The 19,214-nt window shown below is 38.9% G+C and overlaps 1 protein-coding gene across 1 annotated transcript in view; it reads left to right on the top strand.

Moving 5' to 3' along the window:
• Positions 1–7,503: 7,503 nt before the first annotated feature.
• The window catches only part of npas2 (neuronal PAS domain protein 2), an 81,867-nt gene continuing 70,156 nt past the window's right edge, over positions 7,504–19,214 (top strand). The window contains exon 1 of the mRNA XM_071334544.1: positions 7,504–7,663. The gene's annotated coding sequence lies outside the window, so the exon portion shown is untranslated. The remainder of the gene's footprint in view (positions 7,664–19,214) is intronic.

The raw sequence follows: 19,214 nt of genomic DNA, 5'->3' as shown, positions 1-19,214 counted from the left end.
TACCTTTGATAATCTTCGGATGTTTGCACTCACGAGACTCCCAGTTACACAACAAATGTTCTTTTTGTTCGATAAATATTACTTTTATAAGAAAAAAACGCCGTTTGGGTTGCGCGTTATGTTCAGAAAACCAAAGCCTCGTTCCGTTCGACGAACATTCCAAAAAGTAATGGTCGTAGAAACATGTCAAATGTTTATTATAATCAATCCTCAGGTTGTTTTTAACAAACATAATCGATAATATTTCAACCGGCCCGTAACCTATTCAATAAGAGAGAAAAAGAAAATGGAGAACTCCCCTCTCGCGCGCAGGAACTATTCAGAGGACACCTGACTACTTTTGAAAAATCGAGCTCATTTTTCAAAATAAAAGCCTGAAACTATGTCTAAAGCCTGGTCACAGCCTGAGGAAGCCATTGGAAAAGGAATATGGTTGATACCCCTTTAAATGGAAGAAAGACAGGCCAGGAAACACAGATTAAAAAAAATATATATCACTTCCGGTTTAGATTTTCTCAGATTTTCGCCTGCAGAGACAGTTTTGTTATACTCACAGACAATATTTTGACAGTTTTGGAAACTTTGGAGTGTTTTCTATCCTAATCTGTAAATTATATGCATATTCTACGATCTGGACCTGAGAAAGAGTCTGTTTACCTTGGGAACGTTATTTTTTTTAAATAAAAAAAATATGACCCCTAGCGTCAAGAGGTTTAAGCATGTCCCAGTTTAGGTCACCTAGCAGCACGAGCTCTGAAGATAGATGGGGGGCAATCAATTCACCTATGGTGTCCAGGGCACATCTGGGGGCAGAGGGTGGTCTATAGCAAGCGGTGAGAGACTTGTTTCTGGAAAGGTGGAAGGGGGGGAAATGCAAATAGTCTGGGTAGCCATTTGATTAGATGTTCAGGAGTCTTATGGCTTGGGGGTAGAAGCTGTTTAGAAGCCTTTTGGACCTAGACTTGGCGCTCCGGTACCGCTTGCCGTGCGGTAGCAGAGAGAAAAATCTATGACTAGGGTGGCTGGAGTCTTTGACAATTTTTAGGGCCTTCCTCTGACACCGCCTGGTATAGAGGTCCTGGATGGCAGGAAGCTTGGCCACGGTGATGTACTGGGTGATGTACCAGGCAGTGATGCAATCCGTCAGGATGCTCTTGATGGTGCAGCTGTAGAACCTTTTGAGCGTCTGAGGATCCGTGACAAATCTTTTCAGTCTCCTGGGGGGGAATAGGTTTTGTCGTGCCCTCTTCACGACTGTCTTGGTGTGCTTGGACCATGTTAGTTTGTTGGTGATGTGGATGCAAAGGAACTTTGCGTCCACATCAGCTCTCAACCTGCTCCACTACAGCCCCATCGATGAGAATGGGGGCGTGCTCAGTCCTCCTTTTCCTGTAGTCCACAATAATCTCCTTTGTCTTGATCACGTACCTTGTCGATAATGTAGAGGCCTATGGGATATTCATTGAAGAGGTATGGGAGGAGGATGGTAAATATAATTTGCATAACATACCAATACCAATTGACATACCTATGTATGCCTCCTTGTCTGTATACCTGCAGACACAGACACAAAAGCGAGCAGTTCAGTCATCTTCACCCAATAAAACTTGCCTTCAACATATTCTTATAGCTTACATATTCTTACCTCTTTGTTGATTCATATCCTTTGAATTGTGCTTATTCTCTGTTTTAGAAAGATTTGCACAAATATGAAAAGATGGTATCATCATAAAACAATATAAACCTTATCTTAAATACCTTAAATTGAGGAGACCTTTACATGTTTCAGTTAAGTGCCTGCACCTGTTGTCCTTTTAAATTAAAATCCAAGTGTTTCAGTTGGGCAGTTAGGTTCCTGCAAGAACCCCCACCAACTAAGGAGGTTCCTCGACAAACCCTACCTCCTATGGGGTTCTTGAAGAACCTTTTGGGGACCATTTTAAGTGCCAAGAACCCTAAGGTTTTTCGAAGAACTTTGAGGATCTTAGAACAACCGTTGTTGAAACCCAAATTTTTTGTGTGCATTTCAAAAGTGCTGAACAAATAGTTTTATTGATTAAATCCGTCCTAGCTAGCTTATTAATGTCTTAATCAAAATTATGGATGGCCTCTTATCTGCTTGTCGTCCCCATATACCGTAGTTTGTACATCTCAATTCTCCGTAGAAACCACATTTGTTTAAGCAAGTCAGCCATATCAGCTATGTTTTTTAAAAGGCAGTAAATGAGGCTGAATGAACTGTTTTGCTGCCAAACAAGGCTCTGCTGATAGCCAGGTGTAGCAGTGGTATACAGCGACAGAATTCAGAACATGGGCCGTTCTTACAGTGTTTTCCCTGTACACCAAGTCAGAACCGTAGGATAAATAAAGGTGGCATATAAGCAGACAAGCTCTTACAATATTTGATGATAACATTTCTCTTAATCAGGCTATAGGCCACATGTGCACTGTCAAGTCAGAACAGTAGGAAAAATTAAGAGGGGAAATAGATCAAATTATTATGGTGGGCTACTAACAGCTTACTACACAACATACACTTAGTATTACTTTTTTAGCTACAGTATACATATCTCCCTGGCATATTACATAATATATTCAGCAGCATACCATACATTTTTGGACTCACCTTGTTGTGCTGTGCTCACTTGAACAGGAAGGTGGAGTGGCGGTCCTTCGTGTGCAAATTTTGTAATCAAACTTTATCATCAAAGTCCGGCATTCTCTTGATTTATGGTGCTTTAAAGACAACTGGGAACTTGGGAAAAAAACAAGGTCGAATCATGATGACGTTAGTGATCCTCAGGTTGTAGCTCTAGAAAGAGGCCCGAGTTCCTGACTTACAAATCCGAGTTGGATGACAGTTCAAAACGTATTTTCCCAGTCGGAGCTCGTTTTATCCCGAGTTCCCAGTTGTCTTGAACTCACTGAAGTCAGATTTCTCAGTTCCGAGTTAACAGTTGTTATGAGCGCAGAACAAATAATGCTTCATTGACTGCATTGGCCAATGTTGAATGTTTATAATTTTAAGCTTGGCAAAAAGAGACTCTTCAACAGCCACTCCACTGGATAGCAGGCTAGTCATTGCTTTGCAATGCCTGCAGTCAGCCACTGACTCCTTCCTAATCACTCATTGTTGAATTTGTGATTTCCAACTTGTTTATGTCCAATGGCCGATGAGCACCAATACGTTTTATTTATAATTTCTCTTCATTATTTATCTTTATATGATCTGATTTAAATGATTTGCCAGTAGATTGTCGACTTGATTCATGATGATGACAGCTAGTTAAGATTTGGAAAGTATTATGTTGACATGATCAGTCAGTGAGTTGTTCCTAGCCACCGTGCTTCTTCATCTGCCTCTACATCTGCATTGCCTGCTGTTTGGGGTTTTAGGCTGGGTTTCTGTATAGCACTTTGTGACATTGGCTGACGTAAAAAGGGCTTTATAAATACATTTGATTGATTGATCAGTCCAGTCAAAGCTACTGTAAATACAAAACGTGATTTGATGTCATTGTATCTATGGCCAATGGCCAATGACCTTGCGCCTTCTTGGAGGGGCACTTCTAATGTAACTCTATGGTAGCACACAAGGGGCTTGAATTTTCGAGCTCTACCCTTGGAACACTGAGTCAATCACAGCGCAACTAGAGAACATTACCAACCCCTATGCTCTGTATTTTCTGCTGGCTGCCCCACCTCCACAGAAAGCACTGAGCTAGGCTGAAACACCTGCATTTTGGAGATGCTTTACTCAAGAAAGCATAAAAAGAGACCATGTTTGTATGCAGCTTTATTAACTCAATGAAATATATATATATTTTACATTGTTTGCAAAATGATATGTGACACGTATTAATGCCAAAATAACATGCAAAAACATAGCTACAAATGTGGGGCTCAAAACAAGCGTGGCTCTGCCCCACATGCCCTGAATGACGGGTCACCACTGGATTGGAGGGTTGTATAACTGTCTCAATGGATTGAATGAAAGACTGAAACAGACAATTACACCAGCATATTCCTCATATATAAGCAGCTCTCTTTCAGACTGTTTTCAAACTTGAATTCATGTTTGTCTCAATCCCAAACAGTTCTGTTAGGTCTAGTTGACAAACTGATTTGAATAGAGAGAGCCGTTGTCAACATAACTTGTTTTAACAAGTCTCCTAAACATCTCCTAAATGTTAGTGATATAAATAAAAATCCTATCAAATGTACTGTACATTAAAATACTGTTGCGTTAATATATGTTTAAGGAAAGAGAATTGATCACATACTGTATGTACACTGTATGTACTGTGTTAGTTTTGTAGAGAGGTAGTGACAGGCTGTATGTGTCTGTATGTGAAGTTCTCTTGTTTGGCTTTGGAGAAATGCTGAACTACTAAAGCACAGCAGTACACAGTATGTGACTGGCTGGACGCTTGCGTTAATTGATTGTCATTTGTGTGTAAATGTGTGCGTGTAAATGTGTGTTTCTCACTTTATTTCTTCACTCTTCTCTGACTCACCATGATGGCATAACCTCAGGTTGCCAGGTCTGTAAGGTAGAGGGGAGTTGTATAACACAGTTAATTGTATTTACTTGTCATTGCTTCATGGATCCTGGTAAACTAATGATGAAAGAAGATATACCATGATGACTCCACTGGTGTGTGAGATGTGAATTGTTAATAAGGAAGTTTATAATTTATGCAACTGCTACCATGGATACTAGGACAACCCCTAATACATGTCTGTGTAGGCATTAACTGTAGTGATTGCTTTTTATGTTATAATAGTCATGTTTTATGTATGGCTGTCAAACAATAGAAAAATGTAATTCAGTTAATCGCAGGATTTGTTCTGAATTGGCTCAAATTAAGCTGTAATTTAAGATTTTTTATACAAAAAACATTACAGGAATATTGACGTCTTGATTTTGTCTAAATTAAGAGTTTAAAAAATTAGGTAAATTGAGAAAGCACACTTTCTTTAACCTCAATGTCAACTTGTTTTTACATTGGATTTTTGTTTTTAGCTGTACAGATAATGTATTTGTGATGTTGTCAGTGTATTTTGAATACTTTCAGACAATGTGATTAATCATACAGGAGTAATAAACGACTAGTGTACTAATGTGGTGGGATATTTTTTGTATATATAATTTTTGTATAATTTTCTTTATCAGCACCCTCAGCACCCTTACTTTTTATTTGATTTAGATTTATCAGCACCCTCAGCACCCCTCTTCTGAAATAGACTGAAGTCACCCTGTCGCCATGGACACACATTGAACTCATATCCTGTAAGGTTATCATGCAATGTAACCAAGGGTGATTCACCAAAGAGAAGTGATTTCCATAAAGTTTGTGCTATTATCAGATTTCCAAATCAATTCACTTCAGGTCAAAGTTGTTTTTGAGTGCATATGTGTAACAGCAAGGACTCTTGAAATCCCTCTCAATATGTTCGGTTATACATCACATTTTTAAGGGTTTTAATAGAGTTTATGTACTGCTTGCTTATAAAGCACACAAAAATAATGGTATATTTTTTGTATGAATGATGACGAAGCATGACGAAGCATATAACTGCCTAAAACCTACCCAGGGTAGAAAATGTATTGCAATCATTTTGGTTTGAAGTGAATGAAAATAGGTCAAAATAGCAAATAGGAGGGTTAAACATGCACTATAAAATATAGAAATTCTAACCCTTCTTGGGCCAGGATTCTGGACGTGAACGCAGCTCTCTGACCAAGACAAATAACTCAAGCAAGCAAAACAACAATGACGTACAGCTAGAAAGTACAGCTAGAATCCTTAATTGTAACAATAACAAAGTGGACACCCCGCCTCTGTTTCGGTAAAAAGTTGACAGATGGGCCTGGAGAAATGTCACCACTCTCAAATTCATAGACAGAGGATGCAAATTATATTTTTAACCATGTTTTGAGACTATACAATGTTTGTTTACATTTACAGTAGTGTTTACAAACATTGGAGTAAAACAAGGTTATATTTTGGGTTCTGATGGGGCACAGCAATTGAACTAAGCTCATCAGGCATTGATAGGTTATATTCTTCAAGAATCAATGGGTATATGTAATTAAAGTCCAAATATGGATGTAGCAACTAAGGATTCTAGATTTAAACATTCCACACCAAAACCTTACTTGCCACAAGGTTTGATAATCTGCTGGTGAATAAGATTAGCAATGCCACACCATTGCTTATGCAAATGTAAAAATATCTCACACATAGGTTAAGTGATCATGTTGATGCAAATTTTGAATTTAATTTGTAAGTATGATAGACTATGTCACAAATTCAGTTATCTGGAAATGTATTTTCCACCTGTTAATCCATGTAAATGTGGAAATCATTTAAAAAAAAAAAGAATGACATTTGAATGTTTCAGTGATATACTGTAGATAATGTGAACGTCTCATGGGATTTCTAAATCATTGTAGATACAAAAGTCATACTTATTTTCTATTATGAGTTGGGTTTGATTTTTTGAGGGAAAAATCATAATTTGCCAATGATCATGTCTGTCACCAGATGGCAATACTGTGGCCTTTATCTGTCCTGTACAGAGACTGTAAAGACCCTGTATGACCCAGTTTAACCCACCCTTTTAATTAAATTATAGTGGGCTACTTTGAGCTGTAGCATATGCCTATGTAGTTTTGTCCAATATGTGCACCACATGTCAATAGGCCAATGGTAGGTGATTATTTGAATGAGGCAATAAGGTTAGACATAAAAAGCAAATAAGTGTTAAGGTAGTGACACAATATCAGTCCATTCTGCAATTTCAATAATTTACTGCGATGGACGTTTGCAAGTCGCAGAAGCCCTGTACTTGCAAAATAATGGTTGTTGTGTAACTTAGTTGGCTGCTGGGCACGCGTCAATTTATGGTGCTTTCACGACAACTGGGAACTCAGAAAAATACGAGATCAAATCATAACGTCATTGATATTCAAGTCGCAAAGTCGGAGCTCTAAAAAGATGCCCAAAATCCAGAGTTGGAATTCCGAGTTGGATGACTATTCAAAACGATTTTTTCAATCGGAGTTCCCAGTTGACGTGAACGCACTGAAATTAGAAGTCAGAGATTTTCGAGTTCCCAGTTTCCAGTTGTTTTAATGCGGCATTAGAACTAAGGCTACAGCACTATGATGCATGCATAAATCGGAAAAATAGCAATGTGATAAAAATGGGATGAGGTCGTCCTGAAGCACTAGATGCCAGATGGCCTCGATCATTACTGCGAACGAATTGGCTGAATAGTGAATGTTGTCCATAATTTTAGGCGATGACGTTGGCGGGCTACGCTTCAATGGCAATGAACTGAGGATATGCGCTCGTGCCGGACGCTCCTCCTCCCTCCCCTACTGTAGCGAATCTGGACACGACGCGCTTGGTTAGGGCACTCCCTGTAGCTCCTTTTAAGGTGCGGCGACGGCTGATGATGTAAATTGTGAGGTGTGTGGTTTGGAAAATGAACATCAGCAGAGAAAACACTTCGAAGTATCTCATTGCCTACAGAAACGGTGCCAGTTACATAACACTATTTAATGGTAGGAATAGGAGTCTAAAAGCATTGTTGTATTTCTCGGATGGGATTTTCATATCGGAATCGTCCCCTCGTTGCTGCTTTACATTAAGTAAGTTAATGCATTACTTTTACTCACTTACAGCAAGTTCAAGCGTAACCTACATTGAGTGGAGTGAGTGACATCTGGCTAAGGTTGATCGAAAGTTGATGTTCCATTGATATGCCGGTGCATGATAGTCTATGGTTTTATATAGACGTGCAGTTGTCGGGAATGTGAACTTCCAGGTGATTTCACGGTTTTCTATTAGATTACCTAATTTGACAGGCTAGACCAAGTTATTTTTATTAGATTTTTCATCCAGTATTAAGAATAAGGCTGCACGTTTTGGATGTGTTGAATAGCCTGTAGTCTACTTGGAAATACAGTAGGCTATCCATGCGAGCCAGACCAGTCGTGGAATTATAGTTTTGGTCCGATATAAAAGTTACTTCATTCTGAAATGTTGATCATGACCACACTGTCAGGAGAGCACTCCTTACAACATCTAATTTATGTAGGTTAATCACTAAAAGAGACATTGTTATGTAACTCATGACTCATGAAGAAGCATGAGCCAGTTGCAGTGACGTCACGCCTCAGATGTATTTATTAAAGAAAGGAAACTAAATTCACCCGTGCTGCGCAGTTGTTCTAGGCGTCAGGAGAAAATATTTGCAACGAAAGCTGTTCATCCTTATGAGAAAATGTAGGCCTATGATTGCGTGGTACGATTGATGATGATGATGGGGACTCTTCTCCACTCACACCGATCCTGAATGTATATCAGACTCTCAGAAATAGTGCTGGCTTAGTTCAGATAATGGATATTATTCACAAATTCAATCTATGATGGCAAAAAGTTTGTGGTCATCGTTGAATTACTTCAACACACACTACAATCATGTGAGACATTATTTTGAAGACATCACATTATTCAAGTTTCCATTTGCCTTGATACTGACGATTTGATGATTTTTGGCTCATAATGATCCTGATAAAGTGTTCAATGAGCCAGGATTGGTAGCCTATGTTGATGGTTTTACTATTGGTCATCTGGTCTGTGATGAGGCTGGTCCCATGTGGTCAGGTTTTTGGTTGCCACGAGTAGGTGAGGTGAAGTAATGGTGAAGTGAGGTAGCTAAGCTTATTTTACTGAGCCAACCCACTAAGAGTTAGACTTTTAACTCAAGAGATACACTGTCTGCCCTCTACAGGCTGCCATCTCTTTTTCGCTTTCTTTGCCTCACTCATCTGTCCATTTTTATATATCTCTCCATGCGACTTCCCCTTCCATCATAGATACTTCTACTATAGAGTACCACAGTATGAGTCATAATACCCATAAAACCTAGCGGTCAAACGGAAATGGTTCCTATCCTATTTCCACCATTAATTTTTCCCTCTGGGGATTTTAGAAACACTTAAAATAAGGGTTGTGTTTTGTGTAGGCTTACCCTGGCGTGATGTTTTGATAACCGTGTAAAACTCTCTAGGATAAGGTGACTTATCCTATAAATGAAATGCTAATTAGCTACTAATGTGGCTATCATAAAAAACTACAAATGCCATGATGATCTGGACGAGACTGCCGAATCAAGGCGAAGGTAAGAATCTCTGAATTAACTATCTAATGTTAGCTAAATGTAGTAATGAATAAATTGGCCAAATGTATTTAAATGGACAATTCTGTGAAATGTCTTGTGCAACTTTTAAATTGACACAGTACCTGTTAGAAAAGGTGTCAGCTAGAGATGACGTGCAGGAGCTTGTAGGGAATTGTAGTTTTGCATGATGTCTACTTTGATTCTAATTAGCATTTTCAAATATGCGAGTAAATCGAGCCGAATATACAGTACCAGTCAAAAGTTTGGACACACCTACTCATTCAAGGGTGTTTCTTTATTTGACTATTTTGTACTTTGTAGAATAATTAGTGAAGACATCAAAACTATGAAATAACACATATGGAATCATGTAGTAACCAAAGAAGTGTTAAACAAATCAAAATATATTTTACAGTTGAAGTCGGAAGTTTACATACACCTTAGCCAAATACATTTATACTCAGTTTTTCACAATTCCTGACATTTAATCCTAGTAAAAATTCCCTGTCTTAGGTCAGTTAGCATCACCACTTTATTTTAAGAATGTGAAATGTCAGAATAATAGGAGAGAGAATTATTTATTTCAGCTTTTATTTCTTTCATCACATTCCCAGTGGGTCAGAAGTTTACATACACTCAATTAATATTTGGTAGCATTGCCTTTAAATTGTTTAATTTGGGTCAAACGTTTTGGGTAGCCTTCCACAAGCTTCCCACAATAAGTTGGGTGAATTTTGGCCCATTCCTCCTGACAGAGCTGGTGTAACGGAGACAGGCTTTTTCAGTTCTGCCCACAGATTTGTGATAGGATTGAGGTCAGGGCTTTGAGATGGCCACTCTAATACCTTGACTTTGTTGTCCTTAAGCCATTCTGCCACAACTTTGGAAGTATGCTTGGGGTCATTGTCCATTTGGAAGACCCATTTGCGACCAAGCTTTCACTTCCTGACTGATGTCTTGATATGTTGCTTCAATATATCCACATAATTTTACTTCCTCATGATGCCATCTATTTTGTGAAGTGCACCAGTCCCTCCTGCAGCAAAGCACCTCCACAACATGATGTTGCCACCCCCGTGCTTCATGGTTGGGATGGTGTTCTTCGGCATTCAAGCCTCCCCCTTTTCCCTCCAAACATAATGATGGTCATTATGGCTGTCACACCCTGACCATAGTTATCTTTGTTTTCTTTATTATTTTGGTTAGGTCAGGGTGTGACATGGGGGATGTATGTGTTTCGTCTTGTCTAGGGGTTTTGTATGTTTATGGGGTGTTTACTAGTCTAGGTGTTTGTATGTCTATGGTTGCCTAGATTGGTTCTCAATTAGAGGCAGCTGTTTATCGTTGTCTCTGATTGGGAACCATATTTAGGCAGCCATATTCCGTTGGGTATTTCGTGGGTTATTGTCTATGTATTTGTTGCTTGTGTTCTGCACTTTATATATATAGCTTCACGTTCGTTTTGTTGTTTTGAATAGTTTGTTTAAGTGTTCTTCGTTTCGTTATTAATAAATAGAAGAATGTATTCGTATCACGCTGCGCCTTGGTCCTCCTCTCTTCCTCCATACAACGAACGTGACAATGGCCAAACAGTTCTATTTTTGTTCCATCAGACCAGAGGACATTTCTCCAAAAAGTACGAGCTTTGTCCCCATGTGCAGTTGCAAACCGCAGTCTGGCTTTTTTTGTGGCGGTTTTGGAGCAGTGGCTTCTTCCTTGCTGAGCGTCCTTTCAGGTTATGTCGATATAGGACTCGTTTTACTGTGGATATAGATCATTTTGTACCTGTTTCCTCCAGCATCTTCACAAGGTCCTTTGCTGTTGTTCTGGGATTGATTTGCACTTTTCTCACCAAAGTACATTCATCTCTAGGAGACAGAACGTGTCTCCTTCCATGCTGGTTATCTGTGCCTTGAATTCTAAATAAATCACTGACAGTGTCAGCAGCAAAGCACCCCCACACCATCACACCACCTCCTCCATGCTTCACAGTGGAAACCACACATGCGGAGATCATCCGTTCACCTACTCTGTGTCTCACAAAGACACGGCGGTTGGATCCAAAAATCGCAAATTTGGACTCATCAGACCAAAGGACAGATTTCCACCGGTCTAATGTCCATTGCTCGTTTCTTGGCCCGAGCAAGTCTCTTTTTCTTATTGGTGTCCTTTAGTAGTGGTTTCTTTGCAGAAATTTGACCATGAAGGCCTGATTCATGCAGTCTCCTCTGAACAGTTGATGTTGAGATGAGTCTGTTACTTGAACGCTGTGAAGCATTTATTTGAGCTGCAATTTCTGAGGCTGGTAAATCTAATGAACTTATCCTCTGCACTAGAGGTAACTCTGGGTCGTCCCCTCCTGTGGCGGTCCTCATGAGAGCCAGTTTCATTTATAGCGCTCAATGGTTTTTGCGACTGCACTTGAAGAAACTTTCAAAGTTCTTGAAATGTTCCAGATTGACTGACCTTCATGTCTTAAGGTAATGATGGAATGTCATTTCACTTTGCTTATTTGAGTTGTTCTTGCCATTATATGGGTTTTACCAAATAGGTCTCTCTTCTGTATACCACCCCTACTGTGTCACAACACAACTGATTGGCTCAAAAGCATTAAGAAGGAAAGAAATTCCACAAATTAACTTTTAACAAGGCACACCTGTTAATTGAAATGCATTTCAGGTGACTACCTCATGAAGCTTGTTGAGAGAATGCCAAGAGTGTGCAAAGCTGTCATCAAGGTAAAAGGTGGCTACTATTAAAAATCTCAAATCTCAAATATATTTTGATTTGTTTAACACTTTTTTGGTTACTACATGTTTTCATATGTGTTATTTCATCGTTTTGATGCCTTCACTATTATTCTACAATGTAGAAAATAGTAAATATTAAGAATATCCCTTGAATGAGTAGGTGTGTCTGTCACGGCCGTTGAAAGAAGAGGACCAAGGTGCAGCGTGACGAGCGTACATTTTCCTTTATTAAATCAAAATGACGCCGAACAAAACAACAAACACTACAAAACCAAACCGTGAAGCTACAGGCTATGTGCCCTAAACAAAAGTAAACTTCCCACAAAGACAGGTGGGAAAAAAGGCTATCTAAGTATGGTTCCCAATCAGAGACAACGATAGACAGCTGTCCCTGATTGAGAACCATACCTGGCCATAACATAGAAATAGAAAATCATAGAAACACAAAACATAGAATGCCCACCCCAACTCACGCCCTGACCAAACCAAAATAGAGACATAAGAAGGATCTCTAAGGTCAGGGCGTGACAGTGTCCAAACTTTTGACTGGTACTGCATTGATAAAAGTCACCTTGTCCAAGAGAGATTTACATGGTTATCAAAACGTCACGGCAGGGTAAGCCTACACGAAACACAGCCCTTATTTTAAGTGTTTCTAAAATACCCTATTGGAAAAATGAATGGTGGATAAACAATTGGAACCATTTCCCTGTTTTACAGCTAGGTTATATGAGTATTATGACACCTCCACTGTGGGGCTCTATAAGGTCTTCCTAGCAAAGCTGTGTCATGGCAGTATAGAGGGTCAGTTCAAGTCTTGGCTATTTTATTTATTTATTTAACTAGGCAAGTCAGTTAAGAAAAAAAAATATATATTATTTTCAGTGACAGCCTAGGAACAGTGGGTTAACTGCCTTGTTCAGGGGCAGAACAACAGATTTTTTACCTTGTCAGCTTGGGGATTTGATCTTGCAACCTTTCAGTTACTAGTCCAACGTTCTAACCACTAGGCTACCTGCTGCCCTATAAAGGTTGAAAATATACAACATGCTTTTTATGAGCTTTTAGAACAGATGTAGTGAGCTCTGTTAAAGAGGTGATGCCATTACCTTTACTTTCACAGAGCTCCTTGACAAGTTTTTTTTTTAATCGAAAGCTGTACAGAGAGGAAAGGGGAGTCTCTGCACCTTCCTTATGCTGTAGAGGGTTTTCACGTCTCTCTGCCTGAAAATATGCTGTGTGAACGTTAGGTAACTCATGACACGCAGCCTCTGCTGTTACGGAGCCTGCTGGAGAGAAAGTAGGTTACTGGGCCATGTCCTGCAAGCTTAAACTGAACGCTAGTTGGAATATCGCTGGAGATGCTAAGTGTGACTAGCCATGCACAAATGGAGCAGGTCCATGTAAAAGCAAAGTCATTTTTTCCCCTGTGCTCTGTCCCTTTAAGAAAGACTCTCTTCAAGGCTTTGATGAATGTTCAACTCATGATGGTTCATTTCAACCACACAATAAATTAGTGAAACATGACTACAGGTTTATTTCATAGAGGTCTCGAGATGAGCAGTGAATTCACTTTATGCTTAGGTCTAGCTGTGAGCAGTGAGGATCGATTGCACCGCACCATTTCCTGTTTCTATAATGTACCTGAGAATGTTTCATTATGTACTCTTTCAATGGAACGTACCTACTGGTCGTTTTTCATTGCATAAAGGCTAACCTGAGAAGAATGTCTGTATTGCTGAAGTGTTTTTATTATTTTGTTATTAGGTGTAGTTGTTAAAGTGAAACATCAAGCTCAACTCAAGTGTGCTGGCTGGAGTTTTTCTTTTTAACGGGCAGTTTTATATCACCAAAAATGTCAATTTTGTGAAGCACATTTTAGCATTGTGACACCCAGGTGAACTCCTCTATTTTGGGACATCAGTGAGGATTTAGCCTACTGCATCGGTTCCCAACCTTTTCCGTTCTGAGGACCACCAAATCATCGTTAGTGGCTCTGATTGGACAGTGCATTCTGCTCAGCAGCAATTCAGGACACAATCCAACCATACCTGCACTTCAGACAAGTGACTGCAGAGAAATAGCAATGCTCTTAATCCAGTGTAAATGCAAGTGTTAGGTAAAAAAACACATTCGGGGAATGATTCGGAATGGATTCGCTTGATTAAATCAGCCAGACTGTGGTCAGACAGAGACTGTGCCATGACCCTTTATGTCACGGACAGGTCAGGGATAACCCCAAGGTTATCATAGCTTCACAGGCCAGTATAAGTCAATAATTAGTGATTTTGAGTACATTTTTAACCTCCTTATACCTCTATAATTTGAAGTAAAAATAAAGGCAGTCACGTTGGCAGTGAACAGCTGTTGCACAGCAAGCATCTATTTACGGGCCCCTCTTCACTTGTTAAATCACCTAGTGGTTGTAGTATGTTTCTTTGGGACACTGACAATGGAATGTCACATGGGTGTCAGCTGCACTGTTCCACATTAGATATCAACATAAACATGCCTCCTATCACCAACGTCATGCATTTATTTGATGGTTGGTTTCCTGCGGCTTATGTCCTCAGGTAGTGACTGACATTAATTGACCTGGACACCGGGTGCTTGTTTCCTGGAAATTTCTTTGAATAGTCAAATATTTGTTTCATTCATTTTTGAAGGGGATTGCTAAGCCCTACTTTCGGCACCTAATTGGAATGGATGTAAGAGCAGTAATTAACATGTAACTTCTGTACTGAAGTGACAGTCAAGTGTGATGCATCTATCAACAGGATAAGAATATGACGTACTTATAATCACCTCATGAGCAATTACGCTTTGACTCAGTTTTTTCACTTTATGTCAAATTTTATGTCAAATAAAAAACATTGATTTCAAAGTTTAACAAACCATACAAATCTATGCACAAAGACTACTTTTAACAATTTCCACTGAAACATTTACAAAAACGTATTTAGTGGAAGAACTGTGCAGAGACAAACTTTGGTAACGGAATCGTGTTAAAATCTTCCTCAGGTTTTTATGCGACCACGTTTTCAAAAAATTCTCAAATATCTGCTCCATATTAAGATGTCTGCAGAAAGAATGGGGTGTCAGCTATGACATGGCACCTTGAGTTGTTGAACTACAATAAGAAGTGGATTTACAGCCGGTAATGGAAATGCATTATGGGTCCCTGATCTCTAATACACAGAAATGCATAATTATGGATATGAATGTCATTCTCCTCATGTTTCACAAGAGTGGACATCGCAGCGTAGCATAGCTGTACTCTTTGTATTGTACTGCACTACTGTATTGTACTGTACTCCACTGTGCTCTACTCACTGTACAGTGCTGTACTGGACTGTGCTAACCAAACTTGTTCAGTCCGGTCCGTCTGTGGACGTTAACATCAATACCAGGTTGGGCTGATCAAATGTAAACTACTTTTCAACGTCAATGGATGTCCGGTGTCAGTAGGTGCTCAGTGGGCGAGGATGCTGGTTAACGTAAATGGAAAGAGAGAGGGCTCATGGGAGGTGTCAGTAAGAGCTAGGACCGGTGACATTAACTGGAGAGTGAGAGTGAAAAGGCAGAGAGAGAGAAAGCAGGAGAGAGAGAAAGCAGGAGAGAGAGAGAGGGAGGGGTTGTCTAGACTTAGACTGTTTTAACATTCTTGGTTTGACCACTAGATGACAGAAAGACAAAGAAAACAGTTATGAGCTCAACATAACAGTATGGCAGTGGAAGGGAGGACAGTAGCAGGTGACCGAACTGTGGTTTGTGACTATTGTGATTTCCCGTTGTAGCCAATTCAGTTGCAATAATTCGGTTACTGATTTTTTGGGGGGGTATTTCATTACCAATTTGGTAACGAAATTACGAGTTTTAATCACTTAATAATTCATAAAAATAAGTTGATATCATTAAAATCACTAACTAATTGGTAGGTCTACCATTGCTTGTTACTTTTGTGAACTTTTATTATCCTCCCTCATGAGGGACAGAAATTAAAAACTATCTTAAAGATATGTGGGTTTTTAGTAATGGAATTATAAGGCACCAGGCAATATGTCTTAAACTTACTGAAGGTAAACAATGTCTTAAACTAAATACAACTGTTGATATTAGTTGGCAGGGGTCTTTACTAGAGGTCGACGATTTATGATTTTTCAACGCCGATTCCGATTATTGGAGGACCATAAAAAGCCGATACCGATTAATCGGCCGTTTTTTATATTTGTAATATTGACAATTACAACAATACTGAATGAACACTTTTATTTTAACTTAATATAATACATAAATAAAATCAATTTAGTCTCAAATAAATAATGAAACATGTTCAATTTGGTTTAAATAATGCAAAAACACAGTGTTGGAGAAGAAAGTAAAAGTGCAATATGTGCCATGTAAAAAAGCTAACGTTTAAGTTCCTTGCTCAGAACATGAGAACATATGAAAGCTGGTGGTTCCTTTTAACATGAATCTTCAATATTCCCAGTTAAGAAGTTTTAGGTTGTAGTTATTATAGGAATTATAGGACAATTTCTCTCTATACCATTTATATTTCATATACCTTTGACTATTGGATGTTCTTATAGGCACTATAGTATTGCCAGCCTAATCTTGATAGGCTTGAAGTCATCAACAGAGCTGTGCTTCAAGCATTGCGAAGAGCTGCTGGCAAATGCAGGAAAGTGCTGTTTGAATCAATGCTTACGAGCCTGCTGCTGCCTACCACCGCTCAGTCAGACTGCTCTATCAAATATCAAATCATAGACTTAATTAGAATATAATAAACACACAGAAATATGAGCCTTAGGCCATTAATATGGCCAAATCCGGAAACATATAATTTAGAAAACAAAACGTTTATTCTTTCAGTGAAATATGGAACCGTTCCGTATTTTATCGAACGGGTGGCAACCCTATGTCTAAATATTGCTGTTACATTGCACAACCTTCAACGTTATGTCATAATTATGTAAAAGTCTGGCAAATTAATTACGGTCTAGTAAGAAATGGTCTTCACAAAGTTCGCAACGAGACAGGCGGCCCAAACTGCTCCATATATTTTACATTTACATTTAAGTCATTTAGCAGACGCTCTTATCCAGAGCGACTTACAAGTTGGTGCATTCACCTTATGATATCCAGTGGAACAACCACTTTACAATAGTGCATCTAACTCTTTTAAGGGGGGGGGTTAGAAGGATTACTTTATCCTATCCTAGGTATTCCTTAAAGAGGTGGGGTTTCAGGTGTTTCCGGAAGGTGGTGAATGACTCCGCTGACCTGGCGTCGTGGGGGAGTTTGTTCCACCATTGGGGTGCCAGAGCAGCGAACAGTTTTGACTGGGCTGAGCGGGAGCTGTACTTCCTCAGAGGTAGGGAGGCGAGCATATACCCTGACTCTGCTTGCACTGAACGCAAGAGAAGTGACACAATTTCCCTAGTTAATATTGCCTGCTAACATTAATTTATTTTAACTAAATATGCAGGTTTAAAAAATATATACTTGTGTATTGATTTTAAGAAAGGCATTGATGTTTTTTGTTAGGTACAATGTGCTTTTTTCGCGAATGTGCTTTTGTTAAATCATCACCCGTTTAGCGACGTAGGCTGTGATTCGATGATAAATTATATTCAATGCAGGACAAGCTAGCTAAAGTAGTAATATCATCAACCATGTGTAGTTAACAAGTGATTATGTTAAGATTGATTGTTTTTTATAAGATAAGTTTAATGCTAGCTAGCAACTTACATTGGCTCCTTTCTGCACTCGTGTAACAGGTTGTCAGCCTGCCACGCAGTCTCCTTGTGGATTGCAATGTAATCAGCCATAATCGGCGTCCAAAAATGCAGATTACTGATTGTTATGAAAACTTGAAATCGGCTCTAATTAATCGGCCATGCCGATTAATCGGTTGACCTCTAGTCTTTACATGAACATCGTTTTTTAAAATGTATTTCTCATACCTTTTTAAGACTTTTTCTGGTAGATACTTTCTAAAACCCATTTTCCATCTGTTTATCCACAAAAGAAAGCCTTTACTTATGCCTAATTGTTAAGATTGAAAATAGTTGACAAATTTATATATGCCTTCTTTTCCCCAAAATATAGACTCTTGGCTTTCATTTGACACCCAAATTGATATTCTTCTATGAACTTCACAGGTTGGGGCTCATGTGTCCTTTTCGATGGAAATGCCCTCATGTAAATTATATTCTTGTGATTTTGGTGTCCCCTGCTGGGATAGGTTGAGGATACAACTACAGATGTAGGATCTTAATTTGATCACCCAGTTGCAGGATCATTTTTTATCTTGTAGTGTATTTGAGGTTTAAAAAGGCTTCTCAAGTTTGTAATTTCCACTTTGAAATTTCAGACTTCATTTTCAGTTACAAAAATGTATCAACCCCTACAAAAATGTCCATTAATTATAATCCACATAATAATTCACATATCCTGTTGCTTATTATTTTCCTGCTGTAGCAAACGTGCTCATATTAAGATCCTACATTTGTATTGATCAGTTATAATTAGGTCACATCTGGAATACATGATTCATTAATCATTCCCACGCCTCCTTTTTTGAGGCAGTGGGCCCAGGCTGCATCTGTCACCAGTGTGATGAGTGATTAAAATAACAGCTAGCATGAACTGGAGATTTTCTATGAAAGCTGCCTCTACTGGCAATTACTTGTAACTGAACTACGGCAACCTCAGTTGATTCTTTGTAGATTCCTTGAATTGAATTTAGGTGAATTGATAGCTTGTATAAACCTCTTGAACAGTGATATATTATAGAGAGTAAAGTACTGTAGATGTACATCTTTCCCCTACTCTTTTATGTCCCAATGCATAGTGATAACATTTTGATAAAAAATAAATCATAACCAACCAAGCTTTTTTGGAAAGTCAGTCATGGCACCTCCACTTCTTTCAGCAGTGGGGAATATTCTTTGCATTTCACGTTTTGAAGAGGAAGTGTAACAAAGATGAGATCAAGGTTCACATGCTGATAATTACCCCAGTTGATAAGACATGACAGACTAAACTACAAGCATGACACAACACAATCCTATCAAGCTATGGATTATATGACATGTACTACTTAGTGCTTGTCATATAAGCAACAAATAGGCATTCCTGCTACTGTCAGACAACTCATATTCATCTAACAGATTAAACATATGGTGAAAATATAGCCATGCAAATCTAGAGGTAGAAAAGCTTGACATGATACAAAGCTTGACATGACCTAAATACAGT

The sequence above is a fragment of the Salvelinus alpinus genome, chromosome 1, assembly GCF_045679555.1.
Source record: "Salvelinus alpinus chromosome 1, SLU_Salpinus.1, whole genome shotgun sequence".
Lineage (NCBI taxonomy): Eukaryota > Metazoa > Chordata > Actinopteri > Salmoniformes > Salmonidae > Salvelinus > Salvelinus alpinus.
The sequence above is the reverse complement of the archived record's forward strand: the minus strand, read 5'-3'. Positions and strand labels throughout refer to the sequence as shown.